Source organism: Symphalangus syndactylus, chromosome 10 (assembly GCF_028878055.3).
Source record: "Symphalangus syndactylus isolate Jambi chromosome 10, NHGRI_mSymSyn1-v2.1_pri, whole genome shotgun sequence".
Lineage (NCBI taxonomy): Eukaryota > Metazoa > Chordata > Mammalia > Primates > Hylobatidae > Symphalangus > Symphalangus syndactylus.
In genome coordinates, this window is record NC_072432.2 from 84,150,415 (window position 1) to 84,168,433 (window position 18,019).

Genomic DNA, 18,019 nt, shown 5'->3' on the forward strand with positions numbered 1-18,019 from the left:
ACTCAATTTCAGCATATTTCCCATCTTTTCTCATTTTCTCATAAACTTTACAACTCAAAAATTACCTCCTCTTTATAGTTTTACTGAAACTTTTAGGCTGAATTAATTTATTTCTCATATTTTTATAACCCTCAGCCTAACTCTTGAATGTACTTCCATTGAAGCATGTATAACATTGCATTATTATTACTTTTTTGCATATCTGTTTTCCCTATAAAAGTGTAAGTTACTAGAGGTAGATTTGTGGTTTTTTCTCTGCCCAGCAGCCATTCTTTATTCAGGGAGTAGCACCCCACCTCTTCTTTTTAGGAAAGTTCCTCCTTCTCTCACTCCTTGCCAAAACTCTTTGTTCCAATATGAGATTTGAACAATAGCTGTCTCTGCCTCTTCAGCCATAGTGATTGTTAGCAGGTGACCCATGTTGGGGCAATCAAGTTCTTCCCCACTAGTTTTTAGCCTGCAAATATGTAGAGGAGACTTTTCCTGTTGGGTGGTGAATCTGGAAAGGTGGAACCTGGAGTTCCTGGTGTCAACTAGGTGGTTATGATGTCACCTTCAAGGGGAGGATTGCCAGAACAGAGAGCAAGCTGAGATAACAGATGGGAAGAAAACATCTGGAAAATACTCGAGGCTCCAGTTCATGTCACCACTTCTGCAGTTGAACTTGTTAGTCAATACTTTTTTTTTGCCTCAGCTAATTTAAGTTTTGCTTTTATAATTTGCAACTTAAGAATCCTGTAAGGTTCTCCTCCAGTGAAGAGGTCAGGAATTTTTCATTTTTGTATCACAAAGACTACTATAGATCTTCACACAGAGTAGGGACTCAAGGTATTTATTGCTTTGAAGAAAAATATAAATTAGTAGAATTAAATTTATTGAGGACTGTGCTTGAAATTAAAAATGAAAAAAAATCCAGTGTTACTTAGGTGTATTGAGAGAACAAGAACTTGATGGTTTGTACAATTCAATGTGAGACAAAATAGTGAAAAGCAAAACAGTTCTGGAAAAAGAATTAATCTGTTGCCAACTTGGCAAAGTGAACTATAGAAAGCTAGAAATATTCCTTTTCTTTCCTTCTTATCCAATTGCCATTACCTACCTTTAACAAAATGATATAATTGTGATTTTGATTATTAAGTATGAAAACTGGGGAGTTTAACTCCCTTCCCTGAGCCTTGTTGTAGTTCACCATCCTAGTTTGGGCTTTGGAAGGCAGGGGAAGAAGATAAAATGAGGTGGAGAATGTAATGGTCTGCACCAACTCACAAGCAGGATGACTCATTCCTAAACAAGAGGGAAAGCTTTGTACCAATGCTCAGCCATTCAGTAAAATGAGAGCTGGTTATAATAATATTTGAAAAATGCAACCACATCTTCACCAAACTGGTCTGGCTGGTTTAGAGCTGCGTGTTTTGCCAACTGTAGTGATTGTACCAATAATAAGATCATGAAGAGTCCATCAGTTGTGAAAACCAAGTGTCATTTAGTCCCAGAACTGGATGGAACCTTAGAGGTAGCCTGGTTCAACTACTACCTGCTGCCTGATCATCTCCATAACTGCCCTTAAATTCATTTGCAGGTCCTTCCTGAACCCATCCATGAAGAGAGGTCTAGGTCTCCAGACACCCCATTCCCCCTAGGGACTGTTAGACAAATTTTTTTATACTAGGGCGAAAGCTGTTTTAGGAAACTTCCTGTCAGTGATTCAAATGCCCTCACTTAAATTCTTGTAAAATAGATTTAATCCTTCTTCCAAGTAAATCTAATCCCTTTTCCAAGTCAATCTAATCCCTTTTCCAAGTCCTTCAGATACTTGAAGCAGCTATGGCATATTTCCAGGCAAAGCACCTCAAGGTTCTTCAGCAGTCCTTCATGGGACATTAGTGTTTAATCCCCATTAGGGCAAAGACTGGGTCAGGTAGTTACTTAGTGCAAAGGACATGCAGCCAGATAGAGCCAAGCCCCAGTCCCTGCTCCTCAGTGCACCCGAAGGCAGCCGTGCTTCATTTACATCACCTAACCATACTCAATTTCAGGCTTATCATGGCTAAAAGAAAAATATAATCTCTCTGAACTTCAGTTATTTTATTTGGAAAATGGAGACAAGAATAGCCACACTGGCCGGGCGCGGTGGCTCACGCTTGTAATCCCAGCACTTTGGGAGGCCGAGGCGGGCGGATCACGAGGTCAGGAGATCGAGACCACGGTGAAACCCAGTCTCTACTAAAAATACAAAAAATTAGCCGGGCGTGGTGGCGGGTGCCTGTAGTCCCAGCTACTCGGAGAGGCTGAGGCAGGAGAATGGCGTGAACCCGGGAGGCGGAGCTTGCAGTGAGCCGAGATTGCGCCACTGCACTCCAGCCTGGGCAACAGAGCGAGACTCCGTCTCGAAAAAAAAAAAAAAAAAGAATAGCCACATTAAAGGCTGTCTTGAAGATGAAGTAAGGTAATCCATATAAAATGGCTATCACAGTGCCTGGAACACACAAAGTGGATTATTATTATAGTTATATTTTATCTTAATATTATGTATAATATCTTAGTCAGTTTGGGCTGCTATAACAAAATAGCATAGATTGAGTGGTTTAAACAACAGAATATATTTCTTATAGTTCTGGAGGCTAAAAGTTCAAAATCAAGGTGCCAGCAATGTAGGTTTCATTTTCAGGACTCCTGCCTTGGTTTGTGGGCAGCCACCATCTCACTATGTGCTCAAGGATCTGTGTATATGTGACAAAAGAGAGAGGTGGGGTGGGGAGAGAGACGGTGTGTGTGCTGGTTGGGCTCTCTGGTATCTCTTTTAATAAGGACGGTAATCCTGTTGAATGAGGGCCCCACCCTTATGGCCACTCCTAAAGTCCCTGTCTCCAAATATAGCCACACTGGGGGGTTAGGGTTTTAGCATACACTTTTTTGGAGAGAGACACAATTTAATTCACAGCATGTACTATCTCAAGAATTTAAAAGAAGAACACATATCCAGCAAAGAAGTCAGCATCTACCATGGCTCCCAGGTGAGCACTAAATAGACCCCAGTGTGGTGGAAGCAGACAGCACAGGGGATGGATTACGCTTGAGAAATGAGCAGGATAGGACTGCAATGGGACAGGCAGTTCATATTAAGGAGTCTGCATTTTTCTCTCAGAAGCGTAATGGGAAGACTTTGAAGAATTGGAAGTAGCAGAAGGACCTGATATGACTTGTGTGTTACTAGATTCATTCTATCTGTAGTGCAGAGAATGGGTCGGAGGGGATTTAATTGCATGAGAAAGCTTACCATGCAAATATTAAAAGGCTGTCCTAAGAGTAACGGGAAGAGGATAAAGGTGTTCAGAATCCAGGCACAAACCCCAAAGGATGGAATTTGAACTCAAACCTTAATGGTTATTATTGAGCCTTTCTAGTAACTAGTAGCACCCCACCACCTCCCTCTTCCCACAGCCTTTCTATAATCTCCGATTTTCTCTGATTATTGTGGAAGAGTGAATTTTGGGTGCTGTTACTAATTAGCATAGTGTAAGATAAGCAGCAATTTGGTTGGAACATTTTAATAATAGTTATTTTCTCTTTTGCCTGTATTTAAAAGTTCTAATTTAATGAATAAATTATCTTTAGAGATCTTAGTTATTTCTAGTTTTGTTTTTCCATCTGATATGTTAATTTCGTCAACAGATTTATTTCAATAATGGAAAAAAAAGTTAAAAAAAAACCCTTTCCACCTTGAAGTCTAAACCAACTTGTATGTTAATACCTTAAGGAAGTCTGGTGAATTAAAGAAATTTTTGCACAGAAGGGCATGGATGATGAACTTTCACAGAACTTTTTTCATACCTAAAGATGGGGCATTCCTGAATCAGTCACCTGAACTTATTTTAAACAATTTAAAAAAACTACTCAAAATAAGATTAATTTTCATTTAAATGAACAGCAAGAAGGTGTAGCAGAAATAGCAGTGGTCTAGAAACTACAGGACCATGCCCTCACTTTGGCTCCATTCTTAACTGGCTATGTGTGTTGCATCACAAACCAATAGCTTCTCTGGATCTCAATTATTCTTGGAAAACAAGGGAGCAGGAATAGATAATTCCTAAGGCCTTCCAAGCACGTGCTTATTATGTTCAGGCTGTGCTCTAGGGGTGAGGGAATGAATAAAACACATTGATCATTCACTCTTATGAGGGAACATGATTTATAAAACTGCCACTGACAAACAAATAGGATACATTCAGACAGGGTAAGAGTATAAAGAAAATGAAATGGAAGAAAGGCATATAAAGAGACGTGAGTTTGTTGGGAGTAAACATTTATATTTGCAAATAAAATATTTATATACAGTGATAGGAAAACTCTGATGAGTTTCCTTCTTTGCTGAGATTGAGTGATGAGAAATAGTTATCCATACAAAATTTAGGCTAGGAGTGTTTACCTAGAGCAAGGTCCCAAATACTGAAGGAGGTTGGCGTTTTCCAGGAATAAGAAGCTCAGCATGGCCGAAGCGTAGTGAGAGAGAAAGTGACATGAAGTGAGGGCTAACAGGTGGGCAGTGGCTAGATCCTGTGAGTCTGGTTGGCTATGGAGAGGGGTTTGGATTTTATTCTCATATTCATGAGCAATTTTGGACCATTGGACAGTTTTAGGCAAGCAGGGATGGGGTCTCTTTTTGTCTTATTTTATTTTTTAAGGTTACTCTTGGAGACGGGCTGTTGTAGTAGGGGTGAAAATGAAGCAGGCACTAGGTAAGAGCCTGCTGCAGTAATCCAGGTGAGAGATGATAGTAGCCATGGAGGTGGTGGGAAAAAGAGTTGGGATGTGTTACAGAGCTGTTGTTGTGGGTGCTTGCTGAGGAGTGGATGTTTATGAGACTGAGCTATTGGCCTCTAAGATTCCATTGTTCTATGCTTCTATCTGAATTTGCCTCTCTCCCTTCCCACATCTAAGCAGTGGCTGATTGGGGTGAGAAAGGTGGTTTGTGGTTAATAAGACTAATGCAAGCTAGCCTACAGGGAGATCAGAGAGAGACCTTGCATCTGTTAGCTTGTTGCCTCATCTCAATGAGCCAATGGAATGTTCAATGTGAGAGATAATCTCTGGAGAGAAAATAAAAGTGGGGAGTAGTGGTGGCATTTAGGCAAACCTGAACCCTCTGACAAAGCAAATTTCTGCTTCCTTTCCCTTTCAAATTTGTTTCCAAGAACTTGGTACATTCAGTTTGGCTGTAGTGGAGACAGCTGTTTCAAACAGAATTGAATCCAATTTCCATGACATTTTGCACACATGCAGATCTTGGCATTCAAATGATTCGTGAGTGCAATTAATAAATGGCAGCATTATTTTGGAACACTTAGTGCATTATGTTTTCAGGAAATGCAGTCTACCTAACCTTTAACAATTTATACTCTGCTTTCATTTTTATTTAGTCATTTCACTGTAGTTTTTGGACACTTGTTCCTAAAACATAATTATCTTCCTATTGAGATAAACAGTAGAATATAATTTTCTCTTGCCATGACTCAAATTATGTGGTGTGTCCATTTTAAAGGACTAACATGATGAAACTGACATTCTAAAAATGCCATGTTCATTCTAAACCTATGAAGAATATTCTTTGTGTCTTTGGGATCTTGGCTTTATCTGGTTTGGTCAACAATTTTGTTGCATCAACAGCTCTGCCTAGGACAGCTGGGAGGTCTAGATCCTGGATGTACTCATTCAGCAGAGATTTGAGCCTCTTACCCCACGCAAGGCTCTGTGCTGGACATTTGGGAGGATCTCAAAACACAAGACTACCTCTGCCTTCCATCTAGATAACTATCCACTTGGGAAGGTTGCACAGAAAAGGCTAAAGAATGCAAGAATTTTAGAAATGTATAATAATATCAGAGATCTTACAACAGAAGGACGTGATTAGGTGATGAGCAATGGTTTATAACTGTGCTTCTCAAACTGTCAAATACACATGAATCTCTTAGGCAGCTTGTTAAACTGCACATTCTGATTCAGCAAGTCTATGGGAGTGGAAACAAGCTGAGAGTCAGTTCCCCATTGATGCCAATGTCGTTGGCCCATGAGTAGCAAGGGATTAGATTTGAGATCCCTAAATTGTATGCTGAGGTATCCCAGGTGCTGTACTAAATTCACAAGGGCACCACATGATATTTTAAAATTTAAAATAAAACAAAACACAGTGATGCTCATCCTCTGCCATGTAAACTACTAGTTTGAGGTAATGTATAGTTTTACCGTTAGATCAAACTACGTTCCTTTCAATCTTATCACATCCTTGCAATGTTGGATTCTTGGCAGTTGCTGTGATAAAAATGCAAGTAATATGCAAAAATCAATATGGAACAGGCAATGAGGGCTGTGGTGTCCAATCTGAGCTCAAAGTCTGAGAAGCTGTGCTGTGGCCTGACAGGCACACACATCCCATAGTAAGCAAATGTGGTTATATAAGAATAACAATTTTCTTTATTTTTATAAATTTTAGGAGCACAAGTGCAGTTTTGTTACATGGATATATTGCATAGCGGTGAAGTCTAAGATTTTAGTGTAACCATCATTCAAATAGTGTACGTTGTACCCATCAAGTTATTTTTTCATCCCTCACCTCACTCTCACCCTTCCATCCTTTGGAGACACCAGTATCTATTATTTCACACTCTATGTCTATGTGTGCCAATTATTGGGCTCCCATTTATGAGTAAGAACATGCAGTATTTGACTTTCTATTTCTGAGTTGTTTCAGTTAAGATAATGTCCTCTAGTTCCACCCACATTGCTGCAAAATACATAATTTCATTCTTTTTAATAGATGAATAGTATTTCATTGTGTATATATACACATGCGTGCGTGCGCACACACACACACACACACACACACACACACATATATACAGCTATATCCCATTTTCTTTATCCAATCATCCATCGATGGACACTTACATTGATTCCATATCTTTGCTCTTATGAATAGTGCTGTGCTAAACATATGAGGGTAAGTATCTTTTTAATATAATGATTTTTTTTCCATTTGGGTAGATATCCAACAGTGGGGTTGCTGGATGCAGTAGAAGTTTCTATTTTTAGTTCTTTGAAAAATCTCCATACTGTTTTCCATAGAGATGATATTAATTTACATTCCCACCAACAGTGTACAAGCATTCTCTTTTCTCTACATCCTTGCCAACATCCGTAATTTGTTTGAGTTTTTAAATAGTTGCCATTTTGACTGATGTGAGATGATATCTCACTGTGGTTTTAATTTGCATTTCTCTGATGAGTACTGTCAGTGAGCATTCTTTCATATTTTTGTTGGCCATTTGTAAGTCTTCTTTTGAAAAATGTCTATTCATGTCCTTTGCCCACTTTTAAATGGGGTTATTTGTATTTTTTATTGTTGAGTTGTTAGAGTTTCTTGTAAATTCTGAATATTAGTCCCCCATTGGAAGCATACTTGTTAAATATTTTCTCCCATTCTGTAGGCTGTTCACTCTGTTGATGTATACATTTTGCTGTGCAGAAGTTTTTAGTTTAATTAAGTCCTGTTTGTCTATTTTTGGTTTTGTTGCTTGTTCTTTTGAGGTCTTAGTCAGGAATTATTTGCCTAGACCAATGTCCAGAAGAGTTTTCCCTTGGTTTTCTTTTAGTATTTTTATAGTTTCAGGTCCTACATTTAAGTCTTTAATCAATTTTGAGTGATTTTTGTATTCGGTATAAGAAAGGGGCCCAATTTCATTATTCCGCATATGGCAATCTGATTTTCCCAGCACCATTTATTGAAAAGAGCTTCTTTCCCCAGTGCATATTTTTGTTGACTTTGTCAAAGATCAGTTGGCTGTAGACATGTGACTTTATTTCTGGGTTCTCTATTCTGTTCCATGGACTTACGTGTCTATTTTTAGTACCATGCTGCTTTGGTTACTATACCCTCGCAGTATCATTTGAAGTAAGCTAACGTAATGCCTCCAGCTTCGTCTTTTTGCTTAGAATTGCTTTGGCTGTTTGGGCTCTTTTTTGGTTTCATGTGAATTTTAGAATTGTAATCCCAGCACTTTGGGAGGCCAAGGTGGATGGATCACCTGAGGTCAGGAATTTGAGACCAGCCTGGCCAACATGGCAAAACCCCGTCTCTACTAAAAAATACAAAAATTAGCTGGATGTGGTGGCAGGCGCCTATAATCCCAGCTACTCAGGAGGCTGAAGCATGAGAATCGCTTGAACCCGGGAGGCAGAGGTTGCAGTGAGCTGAGATTGCAGCATTGCACTTCAGCCTAGGAGACAGAGCAAGACTCTGGCTCAAAAAAAAAAAAAAAAAAAAAAAAGATTTCTTCTAATTCTGTGAAAAAATATGTTTGTATCTTGATAGGGATTGCACTGACTCTGTAGATTGCTTTGGGCAATAGAATCACTTTAATGTTATCGATTTTTCTGATCTATGAGCAGTGGATGTTTTTCCATTTATTTGTGTCATCTTTAACTTCTTTAAACAGTATTTTATAGTTTTCCTTGTAGACATCTTTCATCTCCTTAGTTAATATAATATATCCTTAGGTATTTTATTCTTTTGATAGGTATTGTAAATGGGAATGCCTTCTTGATCTGGTTCTCAGCTTGATCATTAGTGGTATAGAGAAATGCTCCTGATTTTTGTATGCTGATTTTGTATGCTGAAACTTACTGAATTCATTTATCAAATCTAAGAGTTTTTTTGGTGGAGTCTTTAGGGTTTTCCAGCTATAAGATCATATACTTTCTTTCCATTTACATGCACTTTTTTTTTTTAAACAGCTGCTAAGTTTTTAGAACATGATTACCTATTAAGTTGTTTGGGCATAACTACTTAGTAATGAAACTATTAGGTATTTCTTTTGGTCCATAGACCCCATGGAGGAAAGGGAGAGATACTTAGGACCCTGTGAATAGAGGAAGTTTGGGAAAACTCTGGGTTATGTAATAAGTACTATGAATTCAGAGAGGCCTGGAGAGGTCAGTTAAGGTCATGTGAAGGACGTGGAACCTGAGACAGGTCCGCAGGGAAACGATGTGGCTGCACACCCAAGATTTTCTAAAATGCATGAAGAATATATGTTTAGATTGACATGTCTTTTCAAAACTTCCACTTCTCTGTTCTCTTTGGTTGTTCTTTGAATTCGCACAGCTTCTGCTGAGGACTGCTTTTGTGCCAGGCAGGACCCACATTGTGGAGCCAGCAGCCACAGAGCAGAGTAGCCTCCAGAATCTCAAAACACATGCTCTAATCTGGAGAGTGGTTTGGTGCACTGGTGTATGCCTTTGGTGTCAGTGTTGTCCTTCCTTGGTGAATATTACCAATGCCAGCTGGCATTCATCATGGCAAACCACAAAATGCTTCTGTCATTTAAATTTCTCCAAAACCCTAAATTCTGTTTTCATTGTCTGAGTGACATTAGTTGTTGTTAAGCAAACTGATTTTTAAATTGTCTCAGCCGGGCACGGTGTCTCACGCCTGTAATCCTAGCACTTTGGGAGGCCGAGGCAGGTGGATCACGAGGTCAGGAGATCGAGAGCATCCTGGCTAACACGGTGAAACCCCGTCTCTACTAAAAATATAAAAAAAAGTTAGCCGGGCGGGGTGGAGGGCCCCTGTAGTCCCAGCTACCGGGGAGGCTGAGGCGGGAGAATGGGGTGAATCCGGGAAGCGGAGCTGAGATCGCGCCACTGCACTCTAGCCTGGGCGACAGAGCAAGACTCCGTCTGAAAATAAAAAATTGTCCTTCTCTCATATTTTTTGGGAGAACAAGGCTATATCTTCTCCACAGAACACACATCAATTTCCAGAGAGTGCTTGAACATGAACATGTTAATAAAGTTTCTGGTCAATTTTGTTAATCATTTTCCTCCCCAACCCAATTGGTAATAGTATTGAGTTTGGAGGAATGGGCAATGGAAAAGGAACTGGGGTTCAAGCGGCAGGCAGTGGGGTTCAAGCGGCAGGCAGTGGGGAACTTCTTGGTACAGAGCAGTGGTGAGGTAGGAAAGCAAGTGGCATTTTAGGAAGATTATTTTTATAGTGTTATTCAGGATGGATTGGAGGGAAGCTATTAGAAGAAGTTCTAGTGTGTGGTGACAGTGGCAGCGGAAACGAGAATGAAAGGAAAGAGATCCAGCAAAAGATACACGGGACTGTAGCCAAGAAGAGATGCCGCAAAAGATACAAGGGACTCCAGCCACTGTTTGCTTATGACATGAGGCAGTCGGAGGAGGCAGAAAACATGCTGAGGATCGCAGAGGGCTGGGATGCAGGGGCAATGATGGGGAAACAAAGGAAAGCCAAGAGGGAAGGCCCCATTTTGCAAGTCTTCAAGAGGTAAGTTTGGTTTTTGATGCATTGAATTTCAGTCATGGTGGAAATATGCCCTTGCAGTGAGAACTAGAGGTAAAAAGACCAGGGGCAGAGGTATGGTCCGTGCTGAGGTAAGAGGTGAAGGACTGGTGATGAGGACATACTCTGAGGGAAAGCATGGGTGTGAAAGTCCAGCTACACGGTGAACCGTGGGGAGCACCTAATCTGGTGGGGCAGCAGGATAAGGCAAATCCAATGAATTAAATAAAGAAGGAACAGTCAGAAAGCTTGGAAGAGGACAGTATATTATAAGGTGGACTGAAGGAGGCTGGAGAATTTCATTGATCTAGTGCCTCATAGGGGTAGAGTATGGTCTTAGGTATTTTTTACATGTCAGTACATGGATTATCCACAACACACTTTGAGCAAGATAGCTTCTTCCTTGTTTTACAGGTGAGGAAATTGATGGTCAGAGATACTAAGTAACTTGGCCAAGGTCATTCAGATATCAAGTGGAAGAATTTGAACCCAGGTGCTAAGTTTTAATCCAAAGTGTTTGCTCTTCCCCTAAACCTTTCAAGAGTGGAAATGAAGATGGTTAAAAGATTCTTGTGGCCATTTAGAGCAAAGGGTCTTAACTTTGGTTCTTAAGGGCTCTCTGGATAAACTTCAGGAAGCTTTTTAATCCCTACAATTATGTGCAAAATTTTGTATGCAAAAAAAGTTTACATCCTCCTGCCCACCCACAGTGAGATGATCTATAACATCCACCAGATTCCCAAAGGGATTTTGAATCCTCCCCAGAATTTAGGAACAGCTATTCCAGATGGCTGTTTTAGTGGAGCAGTGAAGGTTAGGGAGTTATGGATTAAATAGGTAGTGAGGAAGACAAAAGTAGTCTGTGACATAATCAAGAAATTCAGCTCTGAAAGAAAAAAAGAATAGTATGGTAGCTCTTAAAGAAAAAAAGAATAATATGCTAGACAAGTGAAGCTTTTATTTGTTTTTTTTTTTAAGGCAAGGAGATGTGGTCAGGCACAGTGACTCATGCCTGTAATTCCAGCTCTTTGGAAGGCCTGGCTTGAGCCCAGGAGTTCAAGATCAGCCTGGGCAACATAGTGAGACCCCATATCTACACAAAGTACACAAATTAGCTGTGCATAGTGGCCTGCTCCTGTAGTCCCAGCTACTTAAGAGGTTGAGGCAGGAGGATCACCTGAGCCTAGGAGGCAGAGGTTGCAGTGAGTCAAGATCACATCACTGTACTCCAGCCTGAGTGACAGAGTGAAACCCTGTCTCAAAAGAAAAAAAAAAAAACAAAGATAGACAGATATAAGATATGAGACTGCTTGGCAGCAGAGAGGAAGGATCTAGTGAAGAAAGAGGTATTGATGACCTAAGGGTAGGAGGGGGAGTGGGTGCTGTCTAAGGAAGTTCACCAGAGACAGGAGAAAGGTTGGCAGTCTCTCCTGGGGATGTCAGTCTCCACTAATCATTGCTGGTGTTCTGTTAGCTGGCTCAGTGAGATTCTAGGAAATTTCTTTCTCAGAAATATAGTCCAAAATATATATAAAAAAGATAGGAAGGAAGAGAGAGAGGGAAGGAGGGAAGAGAGAGAGGGAAGGAGGGAGGAAAGGAGAGAGGAAGAAAGAAAGAAAGAAAGGGAGGGAGGGAGGGAGAGAGGGAGGGAGGGAGGGATGGAAAACAAGCCCCATAATGTTTCTCTAAGAGAGAGGCAAGGAGAAGGAAGGTGAGAGAAACCAAACCTCCTAAGTGGTCAAAGCCAATTCTGTGACAACCTCTTTCTTCTTAGGAGTCAAAGCTAATTCTGTGACAACATCTACTTTGTGCATTAAGAGGAGGTAGAGGCTCTCAGAGTCAAAATCCGCACTCAGAGCCTTCAGGGATACGCTAAAAGAAAAGCTCCTTCTGTCTTCTAAATACCAGCATTTTAAAAGTTAGAGGGAGAGGGAGGGGATCTGGCTAGGCCATTTTTATTACAAAACTCTTCATCTGTTTTTATCTCCTGAGTTTCAGATGCATTTAATTATTCTTTCTAAATGCCATATTCTGCTTTTAATGAATTTTTTTAAAAGAAAACCTCTTCTTCATGCAGATGCAAATTAAATTTGGTGTTTTGTTTACATGAAGGAAAATACAAGGATTACCTTGTTTGCTTCTCCGTGGACTGTGGACATTGTATTTTGGAGCTTGTTTTTAAACAAAAATAGAATTTTATTATTATTATTAAAAGATGCCCATGGAATATCAAAAAAGAAATTCAGTTCAAGTGTATAACCTCTGGGCATGATTAGCTCACAATTCACTAAGGTATGCATAAGTACAGAAGTTTTTAATTAAAAAATACATATATACATACACACACGTATTTTACCTAAATTAAAATTTTGATTAGCATGAAATGTATGTTCAGATTCTACTTTGTGCCGGGCATTGTGCTGTCCTTAAGTTCAAGGAGCTCAGAATCAAATCAGCAAACAGAAAGATAAGTAAATTAAGAATTTTAATAAAAATAATGACTGACATTTATTGAGCACTAAGTCTGTGCCAGGCACTGTTCTAAGTGCTTTACAACTATTAATTCACTGAATCCTCATGATAAAGCTATGTCACAGGCACTAGTATTATCCTCTTTTTGTAAAATTTTATTTATTTATTTATTTTTTTGAGACAGAGTCTTGCTCTGTGGCCCAGGCTGGAGTGCAGTGGAGCAATCTCCGATCACTCCAAGCTCCGCCTCCCGGGTTCACACCATTCTCCCGCATCAGCCTCCCGAGTAGCCGGGACTACAGGTGCCCGCCACCAAGCCTGGCTAATTTTTTGTATTTTTAGTAGAGACAGGGTTTCACCATGTTAGCCAGGATGGTCTCGATCTCCTGACCTCGTGATCCGCCCTCCTCGGCCTCCCAAAGTGCTGAGATTACAGGCAGGAGCCACCGTGCCCGGTATTATCCTCATTTTGTAAGCAAGGAGTTGAAGGATAGAATAGTTAAGTAACTTGCCCAAGGTCACACAGCCAGTAAGTGGTGGCTCTAAACATCCCGCATTCTGACCCATAAGTGCAGTTATGGAAACAGAAAACCCAGGACGGCAGGGGCTAGGAGAAAGGATTGATGGAGGTAGAGGATGCTTCCCCATGCAGGTGACCTTGGAGTTGAGTTCCTGAGGATGAAGTGGGTGGTAAATTATAGGAAGAGAAGTCTGAAACAGCAGGGTGAGTTCTGGAACTCTAGCAGTTTGGTGTTGCTGGAGTGTGTTGTAGGAGGAGTAAGTATTGGGTGGGAAATGAGATTGGAGAGATACCCAGATCATACAGGCCTTGAATGCTGTACCCAGCAGCTTAGACTTTGTCCTAAGTCTTGTGAAAGAGTTAAATGAAGGAGAGATACAGCCGCATCTCAGAACAAAACAGCGAACGTGATTATATAAGTGTCTTATTCTCTGAACTCTTCTAGATTCTTAGTTTTTTAAAAATATATATACTAAAAAAAAGAAAAAAAGAATCCAAGAAACTACAAAGGTTTATTAAAATGACATAAGTTATGGAAAATTTTAACTTACTGCTGACTTAGTTCCTTGATTAGTAAATAACACATCTGATTTGTATCTCATTAGTAAGAGATTAATAAGATTAATTGTAATTCATACTATTAATAATTAATAATAATAAATAAAAGAGGATGTAGTAAAAACCTGATTGTCTTCCATGCTTTGGGAAAGACCACATTTCTTGAGTGTTAATAGAATAATTTGCTTTATGCCTGCAGTTTAGATTCTGTCCCCAGACTCAATTCTAAGCTTTATTCCGGGGCTAAATTGCAGTCCTGTATGCACTGTGTAATCCATGTATGTCCTGCCCATATGTTCCAGGCTCTTCACCTTTCTAGAGACAGGCTTTTTTTTCACATACACATTAAATAGCATGAGGCCCCCTCTCCTGTGTCATGAAAAGGTCACACCTTCCCAAGATTGCCAATACTTCTCAGGGGCGACACATTATCAGGGTCACCTCCTGCTTTGAATTCCAGCTCCCATTAAAATTTTCTTCTCTTTCATAATCATATCTGCTTAGTCTCCCTCCGTCCTTGAACAAAACAGCTGCTTTCTTCGTAATAATTTTTGCTTTTCTTCTGAGTCAACTAGTGTAAACTGCAAACAGCTTTTAAAGTAACAATGTTTTCTTTACTATTACAATAATACCTTACATTGCTACATGTATTATAATTGCCCAGTACATTACAGTTTTCAAAACATTTTCACAATAGAGCAGGTATTATTGTTCTCATTTGAGAGGGGAATGGAGGGAAAACTAACATTTGTAGACTGCATTTTATGAGCCAGCCATGGTGCTCCCTTCTTCATATATTTGAGTTCATTAGTATATGGAATCTAATTAAACCCAGTTTCCCTATCATTCTTCACAAAACTTTTGCAAAAGCATATGTATTAGTTATCTATTGCCATATAACAAATTACACAAATTTAGCAGCTTAAAACAACAAATATTCATTACCTCACAATTTTTGTGGGTCAGGGATCTGGTTGTGGCTTAGCTCGGTACCTCTGGGTCAAGGTCTCTCAGGAGGTTGCAGTCCTGCTGTTGGTCTGTGCTGTGGTCTCATCTAAAGGCTTGACTAGGGGAAAATTATCTTCAAAGCTCATAACATAGCTGTGAGAAGACCACAGATCTTAACCTAGCTGAGGTCTCCCTCAGTTTATTCCCACGTGGGTTCCTCTGTAAGGCAGCTCACAGTATGGTAGCTGGCTTCCCTCATAGTGAGTGAGCAAGAAAGTGAAGTGAGCTCTTAAGTTGGGAGGCACAGTCTCTTTGTACTCTAATCTTAGAAGTGATATCTCATTACTTTCACCATATTGTATTTGGTAGAAATGAATCACTGGATCCAACCCCCAGTCCAGGGAGTGGATTATACCTGAATAACAGAAAGAAGGACTTTTGGGGGCCAGTTTAGGACTTGCCTACCATAGCATTATCATCCCCACTTTATAGTGGAAGACAAAGGGAGGTTAAAGAGAGTAAGCAAATTGATCAAGACCTCAAAACTAGCAAATTAAAAAACTGGCAGTAAACTCTGATTTGATGTTCTAAGGAGAAAATGCTCCAAAAAGATCTCTTTTTAATCAATAAAAAGAGCTAAATCAAGGATATTAGCAATTTTTATTAAAAACAAAGCAAAACAGAAGGCCCTTCTAGTGACTTCCTTGGATTCAGTACAGATTCAGCCACATCCCTTATCCAGTGGTTCCCAAATGCTGTTCAATGCCTAGGAAATAGTTTTGGCCAGTCTGCAGCAAACTAAGACATATAAGAACTATGTGGAAGTTTTTCATAATGATAACATTCAATGAAAATGTCTTTTCTTTATTCTTACTTTTATTCTTTTCATTTTGAGTTGTTAAAACAGTCTTTTATAATGTGTTAGCAATAATAGAATGGTAGTCTTTCTAAGAAAGTATTAGTCTTATTTGACACAATGAATAATGTGAAACACTCTGATAGATTCCTAGTTTTTTTCTGAACTTTCACTGATTTTTGAAATTTGAGAGTTTAGAGGCCCCTGCTTCATATCACAGTTACACAATCCTGTAAAGTATCCCTTAATAGAACGTTGTTTCTGAGCTTTAGATAAGATCCTCAAATGTTAAAGAAAGCCTCAAGAATGTTTAAAACATTTAGTAAGGCAGGAGAGTGGGGTTTTATTTAAAGGAAGTAAATAAAATCATTTTTCCTCAAACTTTTTAAAAATAAACATTTATATTTTATAATAGTTTTAGATTTACAGAATGCAAAGATAGAGAGTTCTTGTATTCCCTCTTCTAGTTTCCTCTACTGTTAACATCTTACTTTACTATGAGACATTTGTCACAGCTAAGGAACCAACATTGACACATTATTATTAACTATGCTCTACAATGTATTCAGATTTCACTAGTTTTCCCCTGATGTCCTTTTCCTGTTCCAAGATCTTACTCAAAATACCACATTACTTTAGCAGTTATGTCTTCTCAGCCTCGTAGAGTCTCTAACAGTTTTCTCTGCCTTTTCTTGTTTCTGATGACCTTGATGGTTTTGAGGGGTATTTGTCAGGCATTTCGTTGAATATCTCTCAATTTGGGTTTTTCTGCTGTTTTTCTATAAAGATTCAGAACTCTAAGAAGACAAAATAATCTACACTGAAACCAAACACAATTTATGAAAGATATAAGAAACCTGAGTTCTAGGCCAGGCGTGGTGGGTCATGCCTGTAATCCCAGCACTTTGGGAGGCTGAGGCTGGCGGATCACAAAGTCAGGAGTTTGAGACCAGCCTGGCCAACATGGTGAAACCCCATCTCTACTGAAAATAGAAAAATTAGCCAGGCGTGGTGGTGGGCACCTGTAGTCCCAGCTACTTGGGAGGCTGAGGCAGGAGAATCGCTTGAACCTGGGAGGTAGAGGTTGCAGTGAGCCGAGATCGCACCACCGCACTCCAGCCTGGGTGACAGAGTGAGACTCTGTCTCAAAAAAAAAAAAAAAATCTGAGTATCTGAGTTCTAGATCCTTGGGATATAGCTCTACAAATTCCAGAGTTCTGCAACAGTGATCTTTCTAAAGCACAAAACTTGTTGTGCCTTCATTCTCACAACCTAATATGTCAGTAGCTCCCAAAGATTGTAAGATTAACACCATTTATTCAACAATTACCTGCCAAGATCCAGGTACTATGCTATTACTGGTGAGTCAAAAAGATATACAACATTGTGGTGAATATCAAGAGGCTTTCAGATCCCACTTTCATCCTCCCTTTGACCTCTGAATATATTATTTTCCTCTATAGTGGTTAATTCCATTGCTAATGTAAATCAATTTAGCACCTACCTTAGATTTTGTCTGTTTTTCAGCTCTACCTGTTATCCTGATCTGCACATAAAGGATCACAACACAAACACAGATACCTTTCGAGGTGGCTGGAGTCGGATAAGGAGCAGGGGAAAGAGGAAGAGGAAAGCTCCTGTTGCTGACACTTGAATGTTTTTTGATGCTTGAATATTTTTTTTTTTTTTTTTTTTTTGAGACGGAGTCTCGCTCTGTCGCCCAGGCTGGAGTGCAGTGGCGCAATCTCGGCTCACTGCAAGCTCCGCCTCCCGGGTTCACGCCATTCTCCTGCCTCAGGCTCTCCAAGTAGCTGGGACTACAGGCGCCCGCCACCACGCCCGGCTAATTTTTTGTCTTTTTTAGTAGAGACGGGGTTTCACCGTGGTCTCGATCTCTGACCTCGTGATCCGCCCGCCTCGGCCTCCCAAAGTGCTGGGATTACAAGCGTGAGCCACCGCGCCCGGCCGATGCTTGAATATTTTGACAGGGACAAAGAGAGTTATAGGATACAGGCAACAGAAAGTTGAACAGAGGCTCAGAAAAAGCATAAAAAAGGAGTGAAGAATTCTACCTGGGAGGACAGAATCAGATGCATCGTCTCGAAGGTACCATTAAACTGAAGTTTAAAAGCAATCCAGATGGATGGTGGTTTGAGTTATATTGGGCCTCCTCAAAATATATATTCCTCTTAACCCCCCTGTGAATGTGACCTTAGTTGGAAATAGAGTCTTCAGATTAAATCAAGTTAAGATGAAGTCACACTGGATTAGGGTAGGCCCCAACCCAATGACTGGTATCTTTAAA

The 18,019-nt window shown here is 39.9% G+C and overlaps 1 long non-coding RNA gene across 1 annotated transcript in view; it reads left to right on the forward strand.

The window, feature by feature from the left end:
- The first annotated feature begins 566 nt into the window (after positions 1–566).
- LOC134731531 (uncharacterized) overlaps positions 567–18,019 on the forward strand; it is a 32,887-nt gene continuing 15,434 nt past the window's right edge. The window contains exons 1-2 of the long non-coding RNA XR_010113879.1: positions 567–666; positions 17,703–17,820. This is a non-coding gene — a long non-coding RNA (uncharacterized lncRNA). The remainder of the gene's footprint in view (positions 667–17,702; positions 17,821–18,019) is intronic.